The following is an 11903-nucleotide window of genomic DNA, read 5'->3' on the forward strand; positions in this document are numbered from 1 at the left end:
CAAGCACACGTCGTTTGTTTATTTTTTTGACCAATCAGATTCGTTCTTCAAACCGCATTTTATATCTCGCATGGTTCCACGATATTTTTCGGCAAATAGGCAAAAGTTTTGTACATTTTTTGTGCATTTTCATTTGCTTTTTAAAATATTTTTAATGGAATATTTATTGTTCGAGTATCTAAAATGTATTTGTGATAATTTATTTGAGGGATTCTCGTTGTTTTGATATGAAATTTTGCGAGTGAAATTCGTATGTATGTTTATATTATTACAAGAGTTTCCATCCTTCTCAATAACTATATATTTATATGCTTCGCGATCACTGACGTTACTGAACTTGCAACCGTAACTGGACTATTTACTTTTTCTTTCAACAATATTTATTGGGGTTCCTATGCTCAGTGGTCATAATATTAGACCAAGTAGACTGGCGTACACGCGCGAGGCGCAAGCGCCGCGAGAAGGAAAACATGTCTGGGCAAGGGCTGCCTATATGTATAAACCTAAATGGACCAATTACCGTAAAATCGTTGTGTGTGTGCCCGAATTAAAGCAGGGACTTTTGCCTGGTCCGTTAACTTACCTGTTGATATCACGTGCACGGATTGCGAGAAACGGAAGAAATATTGGTCACAAATAAAACTAATGTTATTCCGAGGCCATTTTTAACCAGTAATTCTGAGGTTACAACTAATATTTGAAGTTTGTGCTTAATATTACCTTCAAACGCAGATTTTAGCCTTGTAATTTGTAATAAAAGGATCGGTAATTTGTGCTTCATACAGATACCTTTCATACAGAGTTTAGCGTTATTCTAGACAAACAGTGCAGGCGAGCGTTAGGTGAATTCAGCACCTCTCTGGTTATAGAAGTGCAGTTGTTGAACGACTCCTGCACAATGGAGCGTCAAGAAGATGGTTGCTTGGCAATGGGTTGATCACGGTTACAGTCAACAACCGGGAAACTTCGAACATGTCATGCGCATATTGTTCGGCAGGAAAAGTGTTTGTGGGAGATGATTCACTGCAGAAGGGCACGGAGCCTGAGGTTTTAAAAGTTGAGCTTAAGAGAAACTAAAACAAGGCCTCAATTAGTCAGGTAAGGAAAATGCTTTGAGTATCATTGTTTAAATTCGCATACGCTGTTTGCCCAGCGTATTCATGCTTAAACAACAAAATATATTTGCAAGAGCGACCAAGTTTTAATATTCTTCTAGTGAAAGCTCTTAGTAACGTATTTGACATTTCCAGGCTTGTTCAACTGATAGCAAAGCTCGTGCAAATGATTCTAGCCAGGTGTCAAACACAAAATTCGATACGAAAGCAACTGACCTTCTTACCCGCGATTTAAAGGCCACTGGTACCGTAGGCTCAGTACAGAAATCTTGTGACTCAAGCAATGGGTGCAGTTGCGTTGGTAAAGGATGGGTTCAGATTCTGGTTCGAAGACCAACCAGAGATACTTCGTGGATTTTGAGACTACAAAGTCGGCCGAAACTCGATGAAACACAAACTTCACTACCAGCGATGGGAAAGACAAGGATTTATGAAAGTTTAATTTCAAAACAATCCTTTGGTAAGCCCATTTTTTTCTCAAACCTTCCCAACCTTCAATTGTGCCAGGCGTCACTAGAGTTGTCGATGGGGAAAACTTTGTTGAAGTTTGCAAGTCAAAAGGCAAGTCGATTCTATCGCTACAAAAATTTTTAGAGTTTGCGTTTTTATTCTAAAATCCATTTTACTTCACATATTTCTTTAGTTGTTCAGTTATATTGACAAGCAATTGCTTTTGACTTTCAGGAGCGATTTATTACTATATCGAGAATGGCTTGATTGGCGAAGGTGGATTTGATGGAGTATTCAAGGGTGATGCCATAAAAAGAACTAAAAAAACACCGGTAATTCTCACACAATGTCTCTGCTTCAAAAAACAAGCATTTTCCTTGGCATTATTGGCCATATTGTCCTGCTTCTGAGATGAATTAAGATTCCAAAATCTTACTAGGTTGCCAGCCGTTGCGTTGATTTTTCAGGAAAACCATCCGGTTTTTCATTTACCAAGAGATCGATTTTGCAATTTTTACATTTCAGACAAAGGGATTCAGGTAAACATTGACATTTCTTTGCTGTTAAGATTAAAAGTGTTCAAATTTCTGGCACAATGGCACTCAATAAGTACTTTATTGGTGCCAGGCGAAGAAAGTCAGCATAATTTTCCTTTATCCTTGAGTTATTATTGTCTTGATGATGACACTAATAATGCTGTCATTGCTGTGGCTATATTGCTAGCCTTGTTAATTCATTATTTTTGTCCTTTTAGATTAGAACAGAATTTTGCAACATTGCATGGGGAAAGACATGAGGGGATTCAATAAATAAATGAGAGACCAATGGTAACTGAGCAAATCTGATAATTAGGAAGTTTTAGATCAAAGAGGACATTATATTATAATAATGATTAGCCTAAATCTAGTTTTTCCATGAATACATACCATATTTTATGTGGTATTATCTGTAAAAGATACATGTATTCATATCATGCTAAATATATGTTTTTATGCCAGCCCATTGTTCTTTATGGATGACTCTGACATGGTATCAAAAGTCAAAAACTGTTCATAACCTGGACTATTGGCAGCCGGATGACTTAAAGAGATAAGCTCTGTTGAACATTTTGATTGCATAAAAAAACGGTAGTAATGTAATTTTATATATCGTAACATTATTATTGCTTCAACATGTTTGCTTGTAACTTATCCATGCTATGAAAATTGTTATCCATACCTATAAATTTTGCTGTATGGTACAACTTATTTGTATACTTGCTAAAATTTGTTGTAATCACCTATATAGGTATTTATATGCATATGTTTCTTTTGACTCTTTAGTGTGACGGCATGCTTAACTTAATAGTACATTTTTTAAATGTTTGTAAATAATACCTATAGATAACGAAATGTAGTGAAATCATGTAAGCCAACATTTTTTGTCGTGTTTGTTTTGTAATACAGATATGAAACTGAAGCCAAATCGAGTCACACGTTTTTTTGCCCAATGTGCGCATGACGTAACTTGCTTGGCAAGTGTCATGTTGAAATTTAATAAGTAAATCGATAGAAAATCGAATTATTGACAAACAAATGCGATTTAAACAAAACCTTTAAGGCGATGTCTATTTTTTGTTATTTTAACCTACACATCAGTTTTTACATCGTCTTATTTAACACCCGAAGTTTGTGTGGTTTAGTTTTTGCACTTTTGGCGCTAGCATTGGAGCGACTAAATAGCATAAGCTATATAATCATACGAAGTATACAAAATGCGACTTGAAAATATTTATTTCTACATATGCTTTGACAGGAAAATCTATGTACAAGAATGTATAAAATGTCTAGGGTACTTAACGTCCTTCAAAAGTTTTTGTCCTAAGGCTTGCCGACCAGAGCAGTTTCCATTTGCCACACCAGCAATGTACTCCATGTTTAGTGGATAAAATAAGGTTGAGTGCTCTTCGATAGGATAACATTTGCCCTCCACCGCAATCATCAAAGTTTGAACGTCTGAAATGTCTTCTGAATCATTATCCTGATCTGTGGAATCAACAACCTTTAATAAGAAACCAATGTTTTTTATAAAGACTTTAAAAAGTATTTAAAAAACAAAGTCAGCCCACAAAGGTTCTTACACTTACCGAACAAATCTTAAAAAAGAGAGACTGAGATTCTCCTACATTCTTCTTCAATAATTCCTTCAAAAACGAAGCAACTGTGCTCTGGATGTCTGTTAAAAAAATTGTTTATCAAGATAGATTAAGTTAGATTATAAATAGGCATATTTCATGTAGCAATAGCCTGTATTGCTATAATACTATAATTTTGCCATTGGTTTGGACAAATTATTATTAATTGCATGACTTACCTGATTTCCCAGTAATTGCTCTCTCCACTCTTTTAAGAACAAATGTAGTTTCTTGTTACATTTCTTGGCATAGTCCAAAATATTTTTCTCAATCAATGGATTGAAATTTGCCAACAATGTCATGGATTAACTTGTGGTTTACTCTTTAAAATTCTGCTTTTACCTGAAAAAGAATTAATAGAGTTTGCTAGATACTTGGTGAAAGAAAATTCCTCTACTGGTAATTTAGAACCCTTACTCTGTCAATTAACTAAAATATCAATGAGAATTTTATACAAAATATGGCAGGTAACTAAAAAGTAGCGAAGTAGCACACATGGGTATTATGTCGAACAAAGAAATTTGGCAGTCAATTATCAGTTTGGATAGTTTGTCAACAAGAATTATAGTACCTTATATCAATATTAAAGCTGTAAACTAAAAGCAAACTTACCTCTGTAACAAGCTAAAGTGCAGGATTTTTTCTTAAATTGTTTCTACCCCAGGCATTCTTATGCTCCATGAACCCTGTATCAGAAAAAATAGAATTATTGATATGTTTAACAAGTCAGATCCATTTCTTAAAGGTATCATAGAGGTGGTAAACATAAATAATCGTAAAGATTATGTACATCAACAAGGTTATCACTTACTCTTCCACCACAATTGAGTCAGCAAGGAAGGGATATTTCCAATTATCATAGGTGAAATATTTTGTTTTTCTTCCATGGTTTATAAATTAATTGTATACGCCTGATTGTTGACAGTAAATATCCCTCATTCCCTTGTGAACCAATGTTACGTAATCGCATCCACTGACCGAAATATAATAATGAGTAAGAGTCAGAGTGGACGCATAATCGACATATTTGGGGATATAGTGTCGCGGTAACCAACCGTACAACGAGAGAAAGGCGAAATTTTAATTTTAAATTTCAAACATCGTCTCGCTTTGCCTTTTTTGGATTTATTAACAATCGTTTTTAGTTTTTTACGAATTTTAAGACAGTGTAAACCGAAAAGAGAGTAAATAATATACTTTATTAGAGATTTTTAGAAAATTTCGTATTTATTGCAATAGAACCGTAAAACCATAGAACCGTAGAACAATGGAACCGTAGAATCCTGGAACTGTAGAACCCTGGAACCGTAGAACCATAGAACCATGGAACCATACCGTAACCGTAGAACCGAGAACCGTAGAACCATAGAACCATAGAACCGTAGAACCATCAAACAATAAAACCATAAACCGTAGACCGTAGAACAATTTAATGGTAGCATTATATTATTAGTGCCGTATAATTATGCATTACATATTTAGTTTTTATTACAATATATTTCGTGACTCGTAACACGCCTTATAACCCTCATTAGTGATCTGCCATAATATTTCATCAGTCCTTTCATCAACGCACCCGACGTCAAAGTTCACGAATCGGGTATGCGCCAAAGATCATGGCGGAATTGCAATCGAATGTTTTTCGATTTTGTGTAAGTGTATAGTTCTGGATACTTTTGCACTTTCACACTCAAGTACTGCTCTGGTATATTAAATAATACCAGGTAATTGTAATATTTTTGTTATTACAAATTACAAGTTTTCTAACCGAGTATGTCACTTTAATACCTGAGTGTCAATGTTTGTCAAGTCATTTTGATGTAAATTTTGATTAAGATGTCGTTGTGCAACATGGGCTTATCTGACATGATATGTATCCTGACTTCCTGTCTTCCCACATATTGATACAATATAATTGCTGCATGATCCTGGGGTTTCAAATTGGAATTTGCTTGCAAATGCCTAACATATATAATAGCTCTTTGTTATGATAAACAACTATTAGAAAGTTTTGGCAAAATGTCAAGAATTCAGACCAACTCCAAATAGAGGTTGTTTGCTGATTTTCCTAACAAATGATGTTTGAAATCAATCCTATGTCCTTTTAGGATTTTTATCATTTCCATAATTTCATGCAAATTATTGTATGTAGGATTTCAACACCTGACAACTATCATTCTGTCTTTCTATGTATTTTGGCACTGGAATATAACTGCAGCCATAAAGTTCTCAATCTAGTTTTTGTCATTGCACATGTGAATGGTTGGTAACCACATGGAGTAAGTTATTAACTGACAAATTTTCAAAAATATTTTATTGGGCTTTCAAAGATTTTCTAAACATCTTGCCAAGCTTGAAGGCACCAACAGAAGTTATCATTGGTGGGAGAAAAGGTCAGTTGTCAATCTTGAGATAAAATGAAACTGACAACTGCTGGTAATTTGTAAAAAACTGCTTTTGTTTTATAGACAAAGCAGGCAAAAGACTCAGAATATTACATTTTCTACTGAGCGCAGAGAAGACCTTATCACAGAGGCTTTAGTAAGGAAGTGTAATTTTTATTATTTCGTACCTTTGTTTTACTGTATTGTACAATCTGTCAATTAACCACTGATTATTATATTTTAAAAGTTCTACAAAGACTTTGCTGGTCATAAAAGTTAAAGTGATATGGTATGTTCGGGTTAATTATACCTCATTCCCTAAAATGAAACTATTCGCAATAAATTCAAAATCGTAATTCATCATGGTATCAATGCCCCCCCTCCCCTCTGTCTTCAAAAAGTTAGGTCCATATTCCTTTTCTAATTTAATAAGTGGGTTCTTATTAAAGTGATAAGCTAACTGAAGCTAACGTTTCGAAACTATTTCAACATCAACATATGCCATATTTTTGTGTAGAAGTTTAGTGGTTATAAATTACATTGGAGTGAACGAAAGGTTGCACTCACGTTAGAGGTACTTTTATTGTTTTCAAGTTTCTTGATAACTTACCTGTGTGTTTATATACATATATATATTCCTTGTTATTAGCCATTTTTGAAGCAATTTTGTTCAATTTAGGTGTCACCAGGCTCACTGGATTAGATTGATTAAAGAGATAATAAAAATTGGCTTCTTACAACTATAAAGATATAGAACTGATTGCACTGGTATGATACTTGATATTGCCAGACATTTGAATATTTGTGATTTGCAATAATTTAAGTCAGGCTTTCATTCCATTTCTATCTTAGGTCTCAGATTATCCTAAGGGATTTGTTGTTGTCTGTGGTGGTTATTAGCAGAATGGTATGTACCAGATGCTGCTAGTATCAGCCATATAATAACAAAAGGATAAGATACCGGTTATTTCTGCAAATTGAAGTTTTACATTTTGTGCACAATTTTGTTTTTGTCTTCCATCATCTTTTCACATCAAACAGGATAGAGGAATTGCTGAAAAAGATGATGGAATCTTTTTTCAATAACGTTGACATTACGATAAAGTATGTGAACATTTTAAGTAAACAAATTTTAAGTAAATGACAAAATGACTTACATTCAGGTTACTTTATTTGTTTACGTTTTTACCGTTTTTGACAAAATTCTTTCCAGGTCTGTAATTTACTTTGAGCTGTATTTGTTATTTCTTTTGCCTCGGTTTTAGGCAGAAGAAAAGTTCCATCAAAGTGGAGTCGTTTTCTAAAACAAATTTGGAAAATATAGTTGAATGATATATTATTAAGACAGTATTTGGTTTGTCCTGTGTAAAGAATGTGAGATATGACAGTAAATGACAAATTTTTCGTTTCAGTGATGACGAACATATCACATCAATGTCAGAATTCAGCGTCTATAAAGAAACTCCTCGGAGTAAAGTGAGTTATGTTGTTAATAAAATTCTTCTAAGAGTCTATCCTTTTTCTCATTTTAAAATCGTTTTGACACTCTCAAATTTAGGATCCTGTTCAAAGAAAGCTGTGTTTCTTAGAAACGTACAATATCGTCACCCTTCATCCCCTTAGCTCATTAAGTTATGCGACATTCCATGTCAGTTCCAGTAATTGTTCATCTTTGACCTTGAAAGAAAACACTCCAAACACTCCATGTCTTCTGACCTGGATTCAATTTTACTGCTTTTATCGTCTTTTGTCTTTCACGTTTCTATTTTGAACGTTTCCAATTGCAAAAAAGTATCCAGCCGAGTTAAAATAGTTTTATTTTTGCAGTTACTTTCCAGAATATACCGTATACATACCGAATAGTATATCATAGTTTTCAAACTTCTTTTGCTGTCTCCAGCCTAGACCCAGGCCTCTCATTGTGCGTGTTTTATATTTCCGTCACGTCACCGAATGAAATGCCACGAGAGGCCTAACACAAAATATTTTCTAATCTTAACGGCCCGTTTAATGTTGTGAACTTGAAATTAGAATTGTTATTAAAGTAAATGCTTGCAATATACAACAGTAACCGTTATAAAGGAAGCAAGAAAAATATGAATTGGTGGATTGAAGTTTATTATAATCATAAACATGTACGTACGGACTCGAGTTTACTTGATAGTCGATAGCGTTGAGGGCGAGCGACATTGAAACGTTTGTATGAATATTTCGACTCCTGGCAGTATAATTAATATCGCGTAGCTTATTTCTAGAAAATGTTTGACTAACGACGTCGAACAAGGCCAGTTAACCGCGTCGTAGATCGTAAACTGACCTCAATACAGAAAGTGGGGACAAGTGAGGGACTTTTCTCGGAGAATAAAGAAAGACTTATTATTAATGCCATCACAATGCTCATTGCTCACGAAGGTATTGTATATCTTTGCCAATAAATTTATTTAGTGTTCAACCCTAAAGTATACACATTCTGACTGCTATTACCTTCACAGGTGTTCTATATATACATAAAATAGTTAAAAAGTTTCGTCTATTTGCACGAGACCAAAACAAAATATGAAATAAAGATCTCGAAGCACTGTTGAACGATTTGAGAGGTTGGGTTCGATCCAAAGCAGGTTTCGCGCTTTCACAACGCTCATTAGGTGACAAACGTTTATCTTTAACAACAACACACGCTGTTTACTCAACCAGTTCACTTGCGTGAGAAGGTTGGTGTGAAAACTGTGAAAGCTTTGAAGAGGAATAATGAAGCCGTGACTCACGCCGCTGTCGACATGTTGTGTGTGCTCTATTGCAGCTAAAGACAGGGCTTTCCTTTAAGCGGCCAAAATGGTCAGACCGGACATATTTAAATTTAAAATAGAGTATTTCGTTAAGAATATAGTGGCGAAATTTCCGAGCTAAATAGATGGAAGAAACGAAATGCGTAAACTCAGCCAACTTTGAAATTTGCATGTTAACAAGATCCAATTTTATCGAAACCAATTCTGTTGTTTTATGCAATACCAATACCGTTGTTTTGTATAACCAACGCACAATAACTTTGACATTTGACAAGAACAGATAAACAAAAGCTCTTTGTTCTCCTCTGAAAAATTTCTAAACAGTTGGTTAGGAATTCTCACAATAAACGTGGTAAGATGTGCGGTGTTGGTTGCCTATAATCTACGCTGAACCCTTGCACTTTATTTTTCCATCCCTCTTGTATGTATATAGCCTTTTTTTGGAAGAGAAATTCCCTTACAAAACCCAGCTTGTGATTCGTAGCAACTGTCTTTCTAATTTTGACTACCATTCTAACTAAAAACAAGAAATAGATTAACAATGAAAACTTTTCTTCTAGAATCGTTCTACTGGAGTTTTATTTATAAGTGGATTGCTTGATTTTCTGACGTTTGCTCTTTGACTGAGGTTGAGACTTGATTAAATAGCCTTTCTCTCTTTACCTTTTTTGGTGAATTTTACAACGTCCACTAGCTTGACCCATGCATGGAAGCAACTCATGAGGTCTGTTATTTGTTTGGCTAGAAATGGGTCATTGCATTTATCGATTGTTTCAGGTAGGTTTAGGATAAAACTGCAAAAAATAGTACCAATTTTACCATTTCTTCGCTTACGTATGTTTTACTATTGCACCGCTAATTGTTCTTACCAATCTTGGTTTTGAATTCGTTCCTCAACAATTTCAGCATCCGTCGACAACAATTGTGAAAGGTGCTGGCATGGTTCTAAAGGCGATAATCGAGGTACGTTTTATTCATCCATTCCTCCATTGAGAATTTTCTGCTTTTGAAAAACGTCATTTATAACGTTCTGCATTTTTTTAGCAGTGTTGAATGTACATATTAGTTCAGTTGATATTTAAGAGGTTTTAAACGGTCTTAATTTCGAGAGGTATTATACACATTTCAAATTCATGCCAGGAACAGTTGATGGAAGAATGAGACTAGTATAGATCCTCTGGCAGGAAGATCTGTCCCAAAACATCACACGAGTCAGAACACGAGTGAACACGAATGAACACGGATGAACACGAGTCAGAACATGACTCCAGAAATATGAACACGAGTCAAAAAATCATGAACACGAGTCAAAAATTAATGAACACGAGCGAACACGAGTCCAAAAATCATGAATACGAGTGAACAGGAGTAAAAAAATCATGAACACGAGCGAAAACGAGTCAAAAAGACCCCAAAAATTATGAAAACGAGTAAAAAAACACAAACACGAGTAATGTTTTTAAATATTTGAACTCATTTAAACAAAAACACAACAAGACCCTACAGAGGCATCTTTTAGTTACAGTCTTTATTTAGTAAAGTATAACTCGGACTTATTTAAGATTGAGGCTGGTTAGTGGTTACTACAATCTCGGACAAATTTACTAACGTGAAGTTATGTTAAGCGGGAAATTTAATATGACTTAAACTCAACTTCGCAGCTAGAGGGAACAAGGATTGGTACAATAAAAGAAAAGAATGCGCATACGACTTTGTCGAAGATTGTAGTATAATCATCAGTGACCGGTTTTTAGTTTTCAAAGCAGGTTAGCCTAGCCTTAGGTGAACCTCCGCCGCAGGGCACTTTTCATTGCAGTGCTTTCCCCCAACTGTCCCCCCAGGAAAGCCTACGAAAGACCCTGGGTACGAGGTTGGCCTTAGGTAACAAAATTGTTCAAATGAAAGCTCCCAAGATTGGTGATGCTAAACGAGTAAATTTATAACTAAAACAATGATTGACATCGTATCTAAGTCAATCTTATACCAAACACTACAGTTTTTTGTCTAAGGCGTAATCAATTAGCCATTTCCCAATCGAGCAGGGTACTGGGTCGAGTCGCGACCCGCTAAGTATATATGGACTGTTTGGAGGGACAGGAAATATAAGTCTGAAATCATTTGTCCTTCCAAACAGTCCATAGATACTTTGTGGTTCGCGACTAGACCCAGTACCCTGCTCAATTGGGAAATGGCTCATACCATAATCATGTCAACGTAATAACTGAATGTTGTAAACCCCCCCACCTTTTCAGACTTTACTTTTCGCAATACTGAGGAGTATTACAATGTCCATTTAACTTGACTACTTAGCTATTTTGAAGGAAGTTAACATTAAGATTTAAATTGTTAACAACATGAAGTTGTTCAGGTCAAAGCATCTGAGACAGAATGAAAGGGACGAAGACACGACCATCAAATGCAGCATTCTTCACCATAATGTGCTCTTTGTCAGGATGGTAATACGTAGCTTTGAACTCAGGACTACATGTCAACGATCCCTATATGGTCACGCCCAGTGATTCGTCTGTCGATACCTAACGATCAGGTTATTAGGTGATATTCGGTACCCTGAAGTGAACCCCTGATGACAGCCAAAGCATTTTGTGACGGAATTTGGCAGAAGTACTAATTCTTACCGGTATGGGGACATGCTGGACTTCCAGGAATCAAAATGTGATTGCTAGCATTGCTTTGCTGCTGTAAATTAAAACTACTTGTTGGCGACAATGTGGTTGCGGAATGCCGATGCTAGGCTGGCTGAAAATGGCGGAGTGTGCATCAGTGAGGACACGTTGGTTTGCGGGCTGAAATAAAAATTCCGTTGACAAGAATGGAGGGTAAATGCGGGTGGAATTGTCCTCCGCAAGCGTGTTCGTGGGCAATGATTGTTGCACATTGGGTTGTTTTACTGGTCCAGTGGGAGAGGACTCATAACTTGTGGCCGGTCTTTATGTGAAAGTTTTTGGGTCTCGCTCTTTTTGTGACCTTTCAGCGA

At 35.6% G+C, this 11903-nt stretch overlaps 1 long non-coding RNA gene across 1 annotated transcript; it reads left to right on the forward strand.

Annotated features, from left to right (window-relative positions):
- Positions 1-1826: 1826 nt before the first annotated feature.
- On the forward strand, positions 1827-2379 carry LOC114541431. The gene is made up of 3 exons (XR_003689277.1): positions 1827-1897; positions 2005-2104; positions 2320-2379. It is a non-coding gene; the product is annotated as an uncharacterized LOC114541431 (long non-coding RNA).
- Positions 2380-11903: the final 9524 nt, after the last annotated feature.

Source organism: Dendronephthya gigantea, unplaced genomic scaffold (assembly GCF_004324835.1).
Source record: "Dendronephthya gigantea isolate DGI-Jeju-01 unplaced genomic scaffold, DenGig_1.0 000290F, whole genome shotgun sequence".
NCBI lineage: Eukaryota > Metazoa > Cnidaria > Anthozoa > Malacalcyonacea > Nephtheidae > Dendronephthya > Dendronephthya gigantea.